The sequence below is a fragment of the Pelodiscus sinensis genome, chromosome 4, assembly GCF_052426305.1.
Source record: "Pelodiscus sinensis isolate ZL-2025 chromosome 4, ASM5242630v1, whole genome shotgun sequence".
NCBI classification, from domain to species: domain Eukaryota; kingdom Metazoa; phylum Chordata; order Testudines; family Trionychidae; genus Pelodiscus; species Pelodiscus sinensis.
Genome location: NC_143055.1, coordinates 116,765,618 through 116,779,811, shown reverse-complemented (window position 1 = coordinate 116,779,811; position 14,194 = coordinate 116,765,618). Strand labels below are relative to the sequence as shown.

At 43.1% G+C, this 14,194-nt stretch overlaps 1 protein-coding gene across 8 annotated transcripts in view; it reads left to right on the top strand.

Annotated features, from left to right (window-relative positions):
• Positions 1-14,194, top strand: part of BMPR1B (bone morphogenetic protein receptor type 1B) — a 362,086-nt gene that overhangs the window by 186,635 nt on the left and 161,257 nt on the right. The gene's annotated exons all lie outside the window — the stretch shown is intronic.

Here is a 14,194-nt window from a genome sequence, read left to right as displayed (position 1 = left end):
GGGTATGTGTTCTGGTTATGAAGCAGTACTGCCTGGTGTTTAAGATGTTCTTGGGAGTGTAGTTATTTTGTGTATAGGGAAATGTCATGCTGATTCTTATTTTGGAATGTGCTTGAAAAGGGCAATTGCTGTTGGATTGGGAACACTCCCCTCACAACAGAAAGTCGTAACTTGGGAATGAGAACACTATTTATTAATTGCTATTTTATACTATTAATTTATACTATTAATTTATATTAATTTATACTATTGCTTGCAGTATCTGGATTTCCATCATAAGCTGTTATGTCACCCTGTGTATGCTGTGTTCTTTTTAATATAGGACAGCAGAATGAAAAGGTTGGGTACTGACGGTCAGAGTCATTGCTATGATGCAGGAAGAGTAGGGTAATAGCTAATGGCAATGCTCAAACATCTCATGTAAAACACCGTATTTGATTAAAAGGAGAGAAACTCTCCCTGATGCTTGGATGGCGCTTACAAGCTTTATAGGGTGTTCTCTGATAGCAGAAAGGAAATTAGCTTTCATTACAAACTTACAATGATGGTCGAAGAAAGATTCTCTCCCTTCGTGCCCCGCACAGGCAATTACATAGGACTTTTGAAAAATTAGTCTCTTTCCATTACATGCCATAACTTTTTAGCAGCCTCCATCTCACATATGGACTACTCAGTTCATTAGTCTTCTTTGTTTGCATATTGCCAGGTGTAATTTTAAAGCTGGATTACCTAAAAAGGGGATAATACTTCTAAACCTCTTTCCTGGCAGTGACATGTAAAAACAGTGCATTTAGACATTTATGTTTATCATTCATAGCTCAGTGAAGATTAATATGTTGCTTAAAGAACACAGCGTTTTCCTGAATGAAATTTATCAGTTGACAACCCTGAATTATTCCTTTAAGTTAAAAAAAAATATAGACTTTGGCACTATTTTAAGATTTTGGAAGATTGGCTGGGAAAGTAACTTGCAACTCCAGAGAGTTTTAGACATACACACAGTGATTATGTGTTTAAAAATAAAATTTATTTAAAGAAATGTAAGGTTCAGACAGGCTAACAAATACAAGGCACTGGAAGGTTAAGTCTCACACTACATCCTTAACACAACCTGTTAACTCTTTGCAACACATAGAGTATATAACATCATCAGCCATCTACTTTGACACTCTTATGGACAGCAAAGTGAGTTAAAGATGAAGGAGCAAATGTGTGTTTATTTGGTTTGTTTGGACTATTTAATGTTGCTTAATTTTTTATTGTGAAATAAAAATAAGTTGGTTTGAGTGGATGTGATGGGATCCTCAAGGTACAACCTGGAACTGGGATACCATTGTGCCCTCTTAACTCTCCAGCCTGGGCTATCTCTCACAATGCTTGGGTAATGACAAGCAGAAAACCCTTCAGGTGCTGTTGTCACTCATTACAATATCGCGTGGAACCACACACCAAGCTAAATTTCATGAATGCTCCCTAAGCCACTCATAAATCACACAGGGAAAGGCACCAGCAAATCTCCCAGGCCCCCAACCTTGCACCCCTAAAATATACCATCCTGCCCTCATCAGAAGCCTAGCCAGTTCCAGATAATTGCCCAGTTTCTCCCTCGATGTAGAGAGGACACATACTAGCGTTTGTAAATTGAGCTGAGATATTTCCCAAATACTTCAACTAAAACACAGATTTAGATAAAATATAAAACAGATTGATTAACTACTGAAAGGTAGATTATATATGGGAGGCACAAAAGGTCAGAGAGTGCTACAAAGAAAAAAAAAGATAAGTGCATAGTCCAAATCTTAAAGCTTATTACAATAGGCACTATTCGGATCAAGCAGGGTTTTTTTTTACCCTACTGGATGTCTCAAGTAGGTACATTTCTTAATATACAGGTTTCCCCTTGAAGTCTGGGACCAGTCTCCTCAGTTCAAGTCTTTGTTCTCCCAGTGTTCATGTTACTTCCACTGTAGATGGGGGAGGAGACCAATAGTTGTATGATGCCACTGTTCCCTGTTTTATACCCTTAGTCCATGTGCCTAGAAAATGGAAAATACTAACCTCAACATGTCCTAGGAGGCTGTGCAGAGTTGAACAGTCTCTCATGCTGCAAAGCTTGGACAATTCTCTTGAAGAAGTACAAATCCCTTGTTTACAATTCTCCTGCTGATTAATGGTCATGATGCTTTTTTCAACGCCTGCCCAGATGTTGGTCACGTCCTTTGTTGTCACTAGAGAACTAACAGTGCACAACTCCTAAACTTACAACTTATTACAATAACAGATATATAGAAAAATCACATAATTTCAGACCTACTTACCCATATTTCTGTCAAAATACATATATAGTTATCAGCAGATGATGCTATCTTGTATCACAACCACATATAAATGATGGATTGGAAGTTACAGGGTGCTTATATGAGGTACAGTGTGTCACAAGAAGGAAAATTAGAAAGGGAAAAAATGAAAATCTCATTGACATATTCAGTTAGCCATGATCTACAATGGCTTTCAAGAATTCCAGAAGAAGAATGGCAACTTGCAGAAAAAAGATGCATGGTTAATAATCATGATTTTATATATACTGGATGTGCCCAAGTCCAAACATACTGTGTGTGTTGGGACACTTCTTGACATTACAGATACTAGAAATATTGAGAGGCTGTATAGGTAAATCCAGCAAAGAAGAAGGGAATGTGTTATAGTATGAAGGCAATTAAAAATAAGAAAAATGATCAGTAGATAGGCAGAAATAAATACTGTTCAGTATAGAAGCTATTGTAGAAGGAGTGGTGTTACAAATAAACATATACAAATCTGTCTGGTAGCCGCTGGGCTTAATAAAACACAGTGGAATTGCATTGCTTTTTGTAGTTTATAAAAATACAACTATCACAATTTTATTCCCTACAAATATGGTTATGTATTTGACCATTTAGTGGTGATGCAGATGTCCCCTTTATTCCCATCCGACTGGGGGTGAGAGGGGATATTTTGAGTGTCTGCAATCTAAGGGTGTGTCTAGACTACCTAGTTTTGTCGACAAAAGTGGACTTTTGTCGACAAAACAATACCAGCGTATACACTACCGCGGAGTTCTGTCGACATAACGTCGACAGAACTCCGCGGTTTTGTCGACGCTGGTATACCTCATTTTACGAGACAAAACACCTTCTGTCGACAGAGTTCTGTCGACAGAAGTTGTTATTGCCTGTAACGTTGCGTCCAGACTACGGAGTTCTGTCAACAAAGCGGCTTGCTTTGTCGACAGAACTCCATGTGTCTGGACGCAAATTGTCGACGGAAGTTTTGTCGACAGTATCTGTCGACAAAACTTCCGTCGACAAAACGCGGTAGTCTAGACGTATCCTATCAGTGGGCACAACATGTCATGGGACTCAGCAGCCTCAGAATTTCACAAGTTGTGAGCGAGTAGGTTCTCATATTTCTCTAGACCTAGTAACACCAACTACTGAAAATTGATTTAATAGAATCATAGAGTACCATAATTTAGCGAATATACCCCACACCCAAATATACCCCACAGTTTTTTCTATTTGAGTAAAAAAAAAAAAATCTTATATACCCCGCACACAAATGTAACCCGCGGGGTATACAAGACTTTTCTGTGCCAGGAGTATATTTGTGTGTGTGGGGGGGGGGTATTAGCCCCAGGTTCTAATGCAGCCTCCGGGTGGGGGAGCGCTCATCCCGCAGGTTCCTCCACAGCCGCAGGAAGGGGCGGGGGAGCAGGAAGCACCAGCCTCTGGGAGGGGGAGCCCTCACTGCCTGGTTCCTGTGCAGCCGCAGAAAGGGGCAGGGGGATGAGCGCTCCCTTGCTCCTTCCTGCCCCTCCTGGAGGACTGGGAGGAGTGCTTCCTGAAACAGATATAATGGAAGACTACAAGCCGTCCTCCCACAATTTTACCAAACCAATGGCAACAAGAGTAGACAGAAAAGAAAGTTTTCTGGTTTTGTAATGGTTGGCCTTATACCAGTCTCTAGGAATCAGGGGGGCAGTGTAAGAGTAAAGCTCCTCAAACAAAACCCTAAACTTTATTTTTATTAGCTTTAAGAACCAAGACCACCGGGTTCTTGTCGGGTTCATGCTTGTGCTGTGTATGAGATTTTGCCAGTGCTAGAGCTCGCATCTCAAAATCATAAGATTACTCTTGAAAATCTTGATATTTTAAAAAAGTTTCTTCTATTTGGATTATGGGTTTTCTTGCCTTTCGAGTTTGTTTTCCGAATTTCCTCTGCAAACAGGAGGGGTTAGAAACTTACGTTTTCAAAGAAAACATAGATTCTCACATAATTAACTGACTCTAGAGGCTGAGAGTTTGTAAAAATAAAGAACACCAAATATTTTGGGACATGCAATAAAGTTGTGAGAGCTGCCAGCACTGGGTGTTGCAATAATTCTTTACAGCTCTATAATGCTTAGACTTGGATCTGGATTATCTTTGTTTCCTTTTGAATGTCAGGCCAGCCTGGTCTCTGGATTGGTCATGTGGAAGATCAAGTATCCTATGAGGCTTTAAAGCATTTGTGTAGTAGGGTTGCCAGGTGTCTGGTTTTGAACCGAACAGTCCAGTATTTGAGCTTTCTGTTCGGGAAACAAATTGAGAAAATATAAATGAGAAAATAGAAATGTCCGGTATTTTCTAAATAAGATGTAATGTAGATTGTGATGTAATGTCAAGTGTGTCCGGTATTTCTGTTGAAACCATCTGGCAACCCTATTGTGTAGACTAGGATTGTGTAAAGTTATAGGGCTTTTGTTGTATAAATTGGTTATATAACTAGCTGATTGGGAAGGAAGAGCAGCTCCATTGAAGCATCTATATGTGCATACTCTTCTCCTAGTAATTCCCCCGCTAGAACTTTACCTTTTGTTCCTGGCAGTGTAGTTACGTGTGACTGCAGTTATAACATGAAACATCAACGGATATGTCTGAACCGTTTTCCTCCTTTCTTTGGAGAAGCTTTTTGTGCTTGTTTTGCTAAAACTTTTGGTGATAGTGGTTAATATCCATTTGGTTATATCTCTCAGTGCAAGCTACTGCTAAATGCAAAGCCTCATGTAACTCCTTGTGATTACTGATAGTTTTGTGTTTTGATTAGCCTAACATTGTACATGCAAAATAAGACTCTTTTTCCAAACATGTCCTAGGTTGGGATCCAGTTCACAAGTTTGTTCACACTGTTTGCTAGGCACTGCTGAAATACCTTGAAAAATTTACGTACAGGCAGTCCCCGACTTACGCGGATCCGACTTATGTCGGATCCGCACTTACGAACAGGGCTTTTCTTGCCCCGGAGCTCACGGGCGGTGAGTTGCCACCCGTGTCCTCCGGGGCGAGAAAAGCTTCTCCCGGTCTCCCTGGTCTGCTGGGGGGGTCCAGCAAAGTCACTGGACCCCCCCAGCAGACCAGGGACACCCGAGCAAAGCCGCCCAGGCGGCAGGAGTCCCGCTGCCTGGGCGGCTTTGCTCGTTTGCCCCGGAGCAATGCCGCCCAGGCAGCGAGACTCCCGCCGCCTGGGCGGCTTTGCTCCTGTCCCCCTGGTCTGCTGGGGGGGTCCGGCAAAGCCGCTGTAGCATCTGTAGAAGTGGACTCTCAGGCCTCCTCTGTTCAGATTTCTTTTCTTTTATCTGTTCTTTTATCTGTAATGATCTTCGGTAGTTCAGTATTCTTAGTGTTTGTTCCATAAACTATATCTTCAGCTCAGTCCACATCAAGAGTTCTCAAACTTTATTGTATTTTATTGTACTTTATTGTACCCTTTTTTGAGACCAGAAATTACTACACAACCCAAGGAGGGGGACTGACACCTGAGTCCCACTGTGCCAGGGTAAGGGGGTGAGACAAAGCTGAAGCCCAAGAGCTTCAGCCCCAGAGAGGTGGCCTATAATCTGAGCCCTGCCACCCTCTGGGCTTTGGCTCAGGCAATCAGGTTTAGGCTTTGGCTAGATCCCCAGGTTCCAGCAAGTTTAAACCAGTCCTGGTGAAACAGTGTCACAACCACTTTGGGGTACTGACCCCCAGTTTGAGAACTGCCGATCTTCATAATTGGACCTGAAGTTTAGCCTTAGGAAGGTTGCGAGGTGATGTTTCATAATGCACCTGAACAAATGACCACACAAATTTGAGTGCTGCCTAACTCCAGAGAAATGTCTATGCACCTGCCTCTTTCTGTCTCCTCAGTTTGTCTGCCTATGACTTTGGGAGCATTTTTACAGAGGGAGACTTTGTGACCAGTTGAGAGCAAAACGGCAAAGCATAGAAAAGAGAGTTCATGCTACTGCATATCATGGGAAGAAGAGTTTAGCTTGTGGACTGACTTGATGTTCTGCTCCCAGATAGCATATGAGCCCCATGTGGCAGCCTCTAACATAGTGATTTCAGCCCTTCCTACTTCTTTTGCTTATGTGTTCTCTTTGTTCCATCCAGCTCTCCTTTTCTGTGGGCCATAAGATTGTTATAACCAGATGATCTCCCAGGATAGGGTAGTTTTGCTAACTGCGCTTGCATACCTAGACTTTGTGGGCTGGGCAATCGAACTATAGCAGCACATTGGATGCAGAGGGAGCACACGTCTCTCTGTCATTGTTCTGTGCAATTATCACATACTGCGCTTCACGTGCCTTTGCTTTATGTGCATGTCAGTTTACAAATATGGGTAGGAAAAAATCTCGGCAGATAGAAACCAGTAGAATCTGGCAACTGTGCATGTGGGCAATAGTAAATAAAATATCTCATGGGCCACACATAAAACCCCAGTGGACTGCATGTGGTTTGTGGGCCATAGGTTGCCCACCACTGAATGACTGCAACCTGAATTAACTTTGGAATTTTTAATGGAAAATATAAGGGTATTCGGCAGTCAGACCTGCATTTAGACATCACTACAAAGTGTCTCTTATCAGAGTACTTTCCTTCTGATATGGAAACAAATAGAAACTTCCATTTTCGAGTCTGTAACAGCAGTGTTAACATGCTGATACAATAAAAGAATTTAATACTTGAGTAAAAGATTACTCAGCAACCATCAAGTGTACATTTAATGGGCTGCACGTTTACCTAAGGCAGTATTTGTGGGCACCAATTTTCCTTGATCACTAACCTTAATCTTTTTTTCTTTCACATAGGAAGTCTGTTCTTATGTGACTAAGCCTTGTTCACTTAACCAGTTGTTGAAGTAATGCTCATTTAGGTCACATCAAGGATACAAAGGATTACACATTAATGCTTCCTGCTTCGGAAATAATGTATGCAGTGTCAAACATACCATTGCATTTTATTCAGGCTTTTCCATGAACATCAAGTAGTTCAATGAATGTCATTATCTCAGACTTCCATATTTCTGTAGAACAGAACAAAGTTTGTTTTGTTGATTATTCTGTTCTACTTTTGGAGAGATTTTGTACCAGGCCATTTATGACTCCTGACTGGAAGTTGCTGAAGTCCAAGTAAATCCCCTCCCATCCCCAGAAAGCAGCAGTGAATGTGGATCCTTCAGACCTAGAGAGGCTGGATGGAAGCAGTCAGAGGTCCAGAAGGCTCTGATAAAAGGAGCTCTAGGCCCTTATTGTGACTGGTTCCTGGCTGAGACCAGAGGGACAAGGATAGGTGCGCCTCTTTGTCCAATGGAGATTAATGGGAACTTGTATCTTATGGTGAGGGGTGCAGATGAAGACAGGTGGTAAGAAAGTAGCAGCAGTAAATTGAAGTGAGCAGCTATATGGGTGCTGTTTATAGGGTCCTTTGATTGGAACCCACCGGAGTGGGTAGGCTGGCAGAATGGTCTAACACCTGAGAAGAAAATGCAAGAGACTCATTGAGCTCAGTGAAGGGCTCAGTATAAGGATCCCAGAGATAGAACTGAAAGCCCTTATGAGACCAGGCAGACAGTTTCTTAAATTCTTTGCTCCTCAAAAGGGGTTCATTTTTGACTGAGTCCTTGTTCTGATGGCCAAACCACTGAAGACCCGCCAAGCAAAGTCAAAAACCCACAGAGAGCCCCAGGAGCAAGAAAAGGACTGAAGTCCTGCATGCATGGAAGGTACTCTTGTTACAGATTGAAAGAAGCTATTTTGCAATGGGGCAAGGCAGGGCAATTATTCCCCTCCTTCAACCTTAACCCCGTCTCCCCCCTACTTTTCATTACTCTGTGTTCGTGGTTCGTACCCTGGGGTATGTAGATCAAGGTGTACATCAACTCATCTAGATATTTACCCAGTTTTACAACAGGCTACATAAAAAGCACTAGTGAAGTCATTACAAACTATACTTTCATACAGACAATGACTTGTTTATACTAATCTATATACTACTAGCCAATTAGCCCGTCATAAGACAGGATTTTCAGGTCTTTTCTCCTGAGCGCTCTTACTCCGTCTCTCTCTCTCTCCTCCTACTGCCTCCCTCCCCCCCAGCTCTCCTCCGCCTCCTCCCTCTCTCTCCGTCTTTCTTTCTCTTCTCTCCCTCCTGCCTCTCACTCTCCCTTTCTCTTCTCCTCCTCCTCCTGCCTCTCTCTCCCCTCTGTCTCTCCCTACTCCTCTTCCCCTTCCCCTTCTGCCATGGTGTCCGGCTGAGTGCTGCCTGCTCAGCCGGGCTTCTGCTAGGGAGGGGAGCGGAGCGGTGACGTACACGGCCAGGGGGCGGGGCTGTATATGTCACCGCCCCACACCCCCTTCACCTCCCGCAGCGGAGGAGCCCAAACGGCCCCTTGCACTGCTGGCTCCCCTGACGGCCCAGCTGAGGGGCACAGCACTCAGCTGAGCGCCACAGCGGGAGTGGAAGGGGGGGGCGGTGACGTACATGGCCCCGCCAACTGGCCATGTTTGTCACCACCCCACCTCCCCCCTCCCTCCGTGGTGGCTGGGGTGAGTGTTGTGCGCTCAGCTGGGCTGCTGCAGGGGGGGAGGGGCAGGGCAGTGACATATATGGCCAGAGGTGGGGCGGTGTATATCACTGCACCCTCTTCCCCTCCCCCGCCGGAGCCTGGCTGAGGGGCGCAGCACTCAGTGCCACGGTGGGAGGGGAAGGGGGCAGTGACGTACACGGCCACGCCCCCTGGCCGTGTATGTCAGCGCCTCGCCCCTTTTCCCCTCCGGCCGGGGCCCAGCTGAGCGGCGCAGTGTGAGCGCTGCTCAGCTGGGCCCCGGCAGGGGAGCAAGCGGTGGCAAGCTCCCCCGCCGAGGCTCAGCTGAGCGGTGCAGAGTACCATGGCGAGAGGGGAAAGGGGGCGGGGCGCTGACATACACAGCCAGAGGGCATGGCCGTGTACGTCAGCGTTACAGACACTTGGGCTACTATATATATGATACCTTGAAATGTAAATTCAGTATTTATATTTCCTGGTCAAAATGAGAAAGTGAGCAATTTTTAAGTAATAGTGTGCTGTCGCACATTTGTAGTTTTATGTCTAATTTTGTAAGCAAGTAGTTTTCAAGTGAAGTGAAACTTGGAGGTGCACAAGAAATTCCTCATGACTGGGGTACAGTAATCTGACTGAGGCCCACTGATCTATATGCTACACTCCCCGACCTCTTCATATGCCCCCCCTCTGACTTTGCAGGATATTACATAGTCACGTATATTTTATATACTGACGCAACTTTGCAGTCCTCCCTGATTTTTTTCTAAAATAACATCCCTCTCTTGAAAATCATATTTATCAAAAGTCAGTGACTGTGCCACAACAATGTTACAGGAGAACTCTAATGTGGATTGAACTGCTGGTATGTCTCCAGGAGTGCAAATAACTTGTTTGAATTCCCAAAAGGAAGTGTTTGGGGAAGAGATTAGGTCCCCTGAGCCGCCCTTGAGTTCAAGATACCTGCTCTCTTCTGCTTTCTGAATTTGAGAAGATAGAAAAGTGGAGGGCTAGTCTGTAACCTCATTCAGATGGCACATTTGAAATTAACTGTCTTGAGTGAGCCAGCTACCCTGCTTTCTAAACCATAAATATGATGATGAAAGGCCTGCTGCCTACCGCCTTGAGTTGGCACTCTAGAAAGCATTCCCTCTCAGCAGGGGACAAAGTATACTGACTTTTCTTAATCCTTTGTGGTCTAGAATGTGTTTCTTGGCCCCACAGGCCATATATTTAAAATCTGTCTCTTAAGGTCAGCATAGCCTTTGCTTGGACTTTGCTCTGTGTGCCAGAGCACTGGAGCAGGACACACTGCATTAGCAGAACTTGGAATAAACCAGTGAATTATAGTTTATTTACTGTATTTTATCCACCTCAGAAAGCTCAAATGTAAAGTATGATTTTTAATTAACAAGGTCTTTGTACCAGAGCTTTGGCTTGGAAAATTAGATATCAGTACATGTACTGTTTAGCAGACCATTCTTTTCTCCCTAGTAACTATAAATAATATCCTTCAGTTTCCCAGCCATGTTTCTTCACATTGAAAAATGTTAGATATATGTTCGGTATTAATCGCCAAGGTGCAATAATCGAAAAAGGTATGCAATTCTCAATGAAAATCTTTTTTTGTTTAAATTTTCCATTGCTGCATCTCCTTAACTTCATCACTACAATGATCTGCCCTTACATCCAGTAGCAGTTTTGTCTGCTGGACTTGAAACATATTTCTATGTTTATTGCCAGAACTCTGCCAGCAAATTGAGCTTGACAATCAGAAGGAAAAGTTGGGAAAAGCAGCGTGACCTGGGACATATAGTTCTGCTAAAATCTTGCAATGCTCTTGAAAATCTTTTTCTTTTGGAGTGAATCAAATCACAAATTGAGAGGCTACTTTGTGAGAGAAGCTAATCATTAATGTGGAACCAGTGAATTTTTGGGCTTGTAACTCTCTTGTAATTATAGTGGCATATTTTTTATTTTAGAGATTTTTCTCCTGATCTTCAGTGTCTCTTTAGCTAAATCGTCTAGTATTTGGAGTCATGGATACTGATTTGACCCTCTGTAGTAATATTGTGCAAGTTAGACTTTCTTTCAGGAGTGAACTAATAATGCATGCACCCTCTAGTGGTTAGTGAAAAGTTAGGAACTGTGTTGCTGTAGGAAGCATTGCTTGTCATCCCTTGTATTTTGCAGCTTGAGACAAAGTGCTGAGAATCAATAAGAGGGCTGCTTCTAGGCCTTTTGTATTTAGAAGGTATGGTATGACTGAAATGTTAAACTGTGCTCTTCACTCTGCAAAGTTATAGGTTAGAATGTAACAAAAGGATAATGATATCACCTGTATGATGTTATATTAAGAAAGAGCTATAAAACCTCTGCTCAGGAATCCTTATCTTTTAATAGCGATAGATGAGACTGGGTGTTCTGCCTCTTTCACTCTAATTTGCCCTATCACTCTAATCTAACGTGCTTAACTCCACCCTTGGTCCAAAATTAATAAAACTGGAGATGTATTTATTTAATCCCTCCCCTCTTTTCCTCAAGAGATTCCGCTATATCTGCTTACTATTTAAGTAGAATCTTAATTCTGATTTGCTTTAATCGCAATACTTGCAAGTGACTTGTACTAATGGGGTCATTTAAGCGAAGCAAAATGTTCAACTCTCTTCCTCCTTCCCCACACCTCATTGAGTATGTTGCCTGTGCGGTGAGCCACTGCTGGTACAGGGAAAGAGCTAACATAAATCCCTGTCTGGCAGTGCTCAGATACTACGCTGGCAGGATTACCTCCATTTTAAAAGCTTCAGGGTATCGTGCCCCAAGTAGCATTGCAGTGGGGCAGGATGAGGCACTACACTAGCAGATTGGGACTGCTTTGCACCCTTTGCATTGGTTCAGTTCTGTGAGGGCAAAGGGGTGAAGCCTATGCACTTCCTAGTGACTCCATTTTTTTTCTACTTAGAAAATCAAAAATTATAATGGCTGATTTTTAGAAACGGGGCTTTTTCTGCCTCAAGTGTCAGTTGAATAAAAAACTGAATTGCTTCAAAACAAATACATTTTTTTAATCTAATGCAGAGAATGAATCCAAAGTGTCATTTGAACTCATCTGATCGACTACAAGACAAGCAGAACATGTCACAAAGGAAACCTGAGTTTAAGAACAGCCTCTGATTCTTGCAGTGTTTACCGAATTGGACATAGGTGATAACCTTGCTCTGCAGGACAAAGGCGAGGTCTTACTACTAGTAAGGTTTATGGTGTCAGTGTTGTTTTTCAAAGTGTTACCTAGCAATCCATTTGAAGGGCATTATATGGACCTCAGGACCAGTTTTATATGACCCTTTAGACCAAAGGCTAGATCTGCTGAAAGATAACAGGATTTATGGAGCTCTCACCAGAGAAGTGGAGGAGATGGCAAAAAATGTGTTGAAACATCATTTACCAAATGTGAATTTCAGCATTAAAAAAAAAATGTGTTTATTAACAATAAGGGCATAAGCACAATCATACTGGCTCAGAGTTAGAAGCCAGAACTGGAAAACTTAGTATACACCTATAATGCTGATGACTTATCTATTTCTTTGTCAGGATGAGATTCTCCCCCTTTGCACATATTGAGTAGCCCTTTTACTAGGGGTGTTAGCTAGACTACTGGTTAATCCAAATGACTACACGCACTCTCCCCCCTTGCTGCCTCTGTATCAGAGGCACCAGCATGGGCGGGGGGACAGGTGGGATGCCAGAGCATCCCCCCTCCCTCCGCCTGCAGGAAGCTTGGACTCATCATGAACAGCGGCTGCTCCATAGGATGCTGGCACAGCTGCTGTCCGCGGGGAGCTTGGGCCCCCCAGGAACAGGGGCTACTGCCACCCTATGCTGCTGCCTCTGTATCAGAGGCAGCAGCTTGGGGCAGCAGGCAGGAACCAGCCTGCACAGGGAGCAGGTTTTACAGAGCCTGGGGTGGCAAGGGGCTCCCCAGGAGTGGGGCTAGGAGTCTACTGGCTGCTGACCCTGTCCCCAGGGACCATCAAATAATTGTGTAACCACTAAGATGTGGTGTGGCCGCATGATTATTACATTAAACTATATCTAACATCCCTATCTTTTCCTCATGAATGATCCCATTGATTTGAGTGATACTGCTCAAGGAGAAAGATCCTATTCAGTGCAAATAAATGTGGCAAAATCTGATCCTTCATGATTTAGAAATATGATTGAAAAGGGGGGTTATTTGCTGTGCAAAAGAAAAAGAGTTTATATGAAACACTGGATTATTGGTTACTCAGTTTCCATGCTTTTGGAAATGTTACCTCTGCTTGTTCCACATAATTGCAGCAACACCTGCTGGTGAGCAAGAGCTGGTATTCTGGAGGCTTTCCCAAGGTTTACATCAACTAACAAACGATTTTTGTCTTCAGCAGATGTTTTTTATTTCCATGTCAGATGGGGTTTACTTAGACTCATTCTCTCCCTAAAGAAAATGCCAGTTATTTCTTTCAGAGTGTTTACCATCAGAAACAATGCAGAGCTGGATTGTAGCGCTAAGCCTAAGTGAAATGGTATTTGCACCCTTCTTTTTCCCTTCTCATTCACTTCATGGTAGCAAAGCATAATCTATAAGCTTCTAATTCAGGACTATCATTTCTCTCTGTACAAGTCCTTTTAAGCTGCTCTTATCCACAGTGCATTCTCCTCAGAGGTCAGCTGGATGAGGTGAGCTTCAGAAGCTATGATCAGTGTTATCCTGTGAACTTGCAGAGGAGTGCAATGTGTGCATTCCTTTCTGAACAGCAAGCCAAGCATTTTCCACTCTGGGCACTTGAATCGAAGAGTGTTTCAGGGATATTTTTTAAATATAGGACTCCCACTCCCACTGCTTCCAATGCTACCAGAATAGCTGGGGTGTTTTTTTTTTTTTTTTTTTTTAAAAAGAGTACGTTGGAAAATATGCACAAAGTACTTCCTATCCCATCATGCATTTTGGGAGAAAATTATTTTTCCCGATGTAGAAATTAGTGTAGGATTCACAAGTTTGCCCTGAGGCACTCAGAGAAATTTGTACACCTCATCCTCTGTATGCATCTTTGGCAAATACTTACAAAGGATCTAGAGTGCTCTTCACACCATAGAGAAGTACTAGAATGTAGAAGAACAGAACACAAAATTGAAGTAGAAAAGACTTGATAAGTTTTCTAAGGTAAAGCTGGGCAGGAAATGGCTTTTCTATTCTGCTAACCAGAGGCGGAAACAGAGACCTTATGGATTTTTTTTTAATGAAAAGTAAGAGAGGCCAGTAGCCTGGTAGTTACAG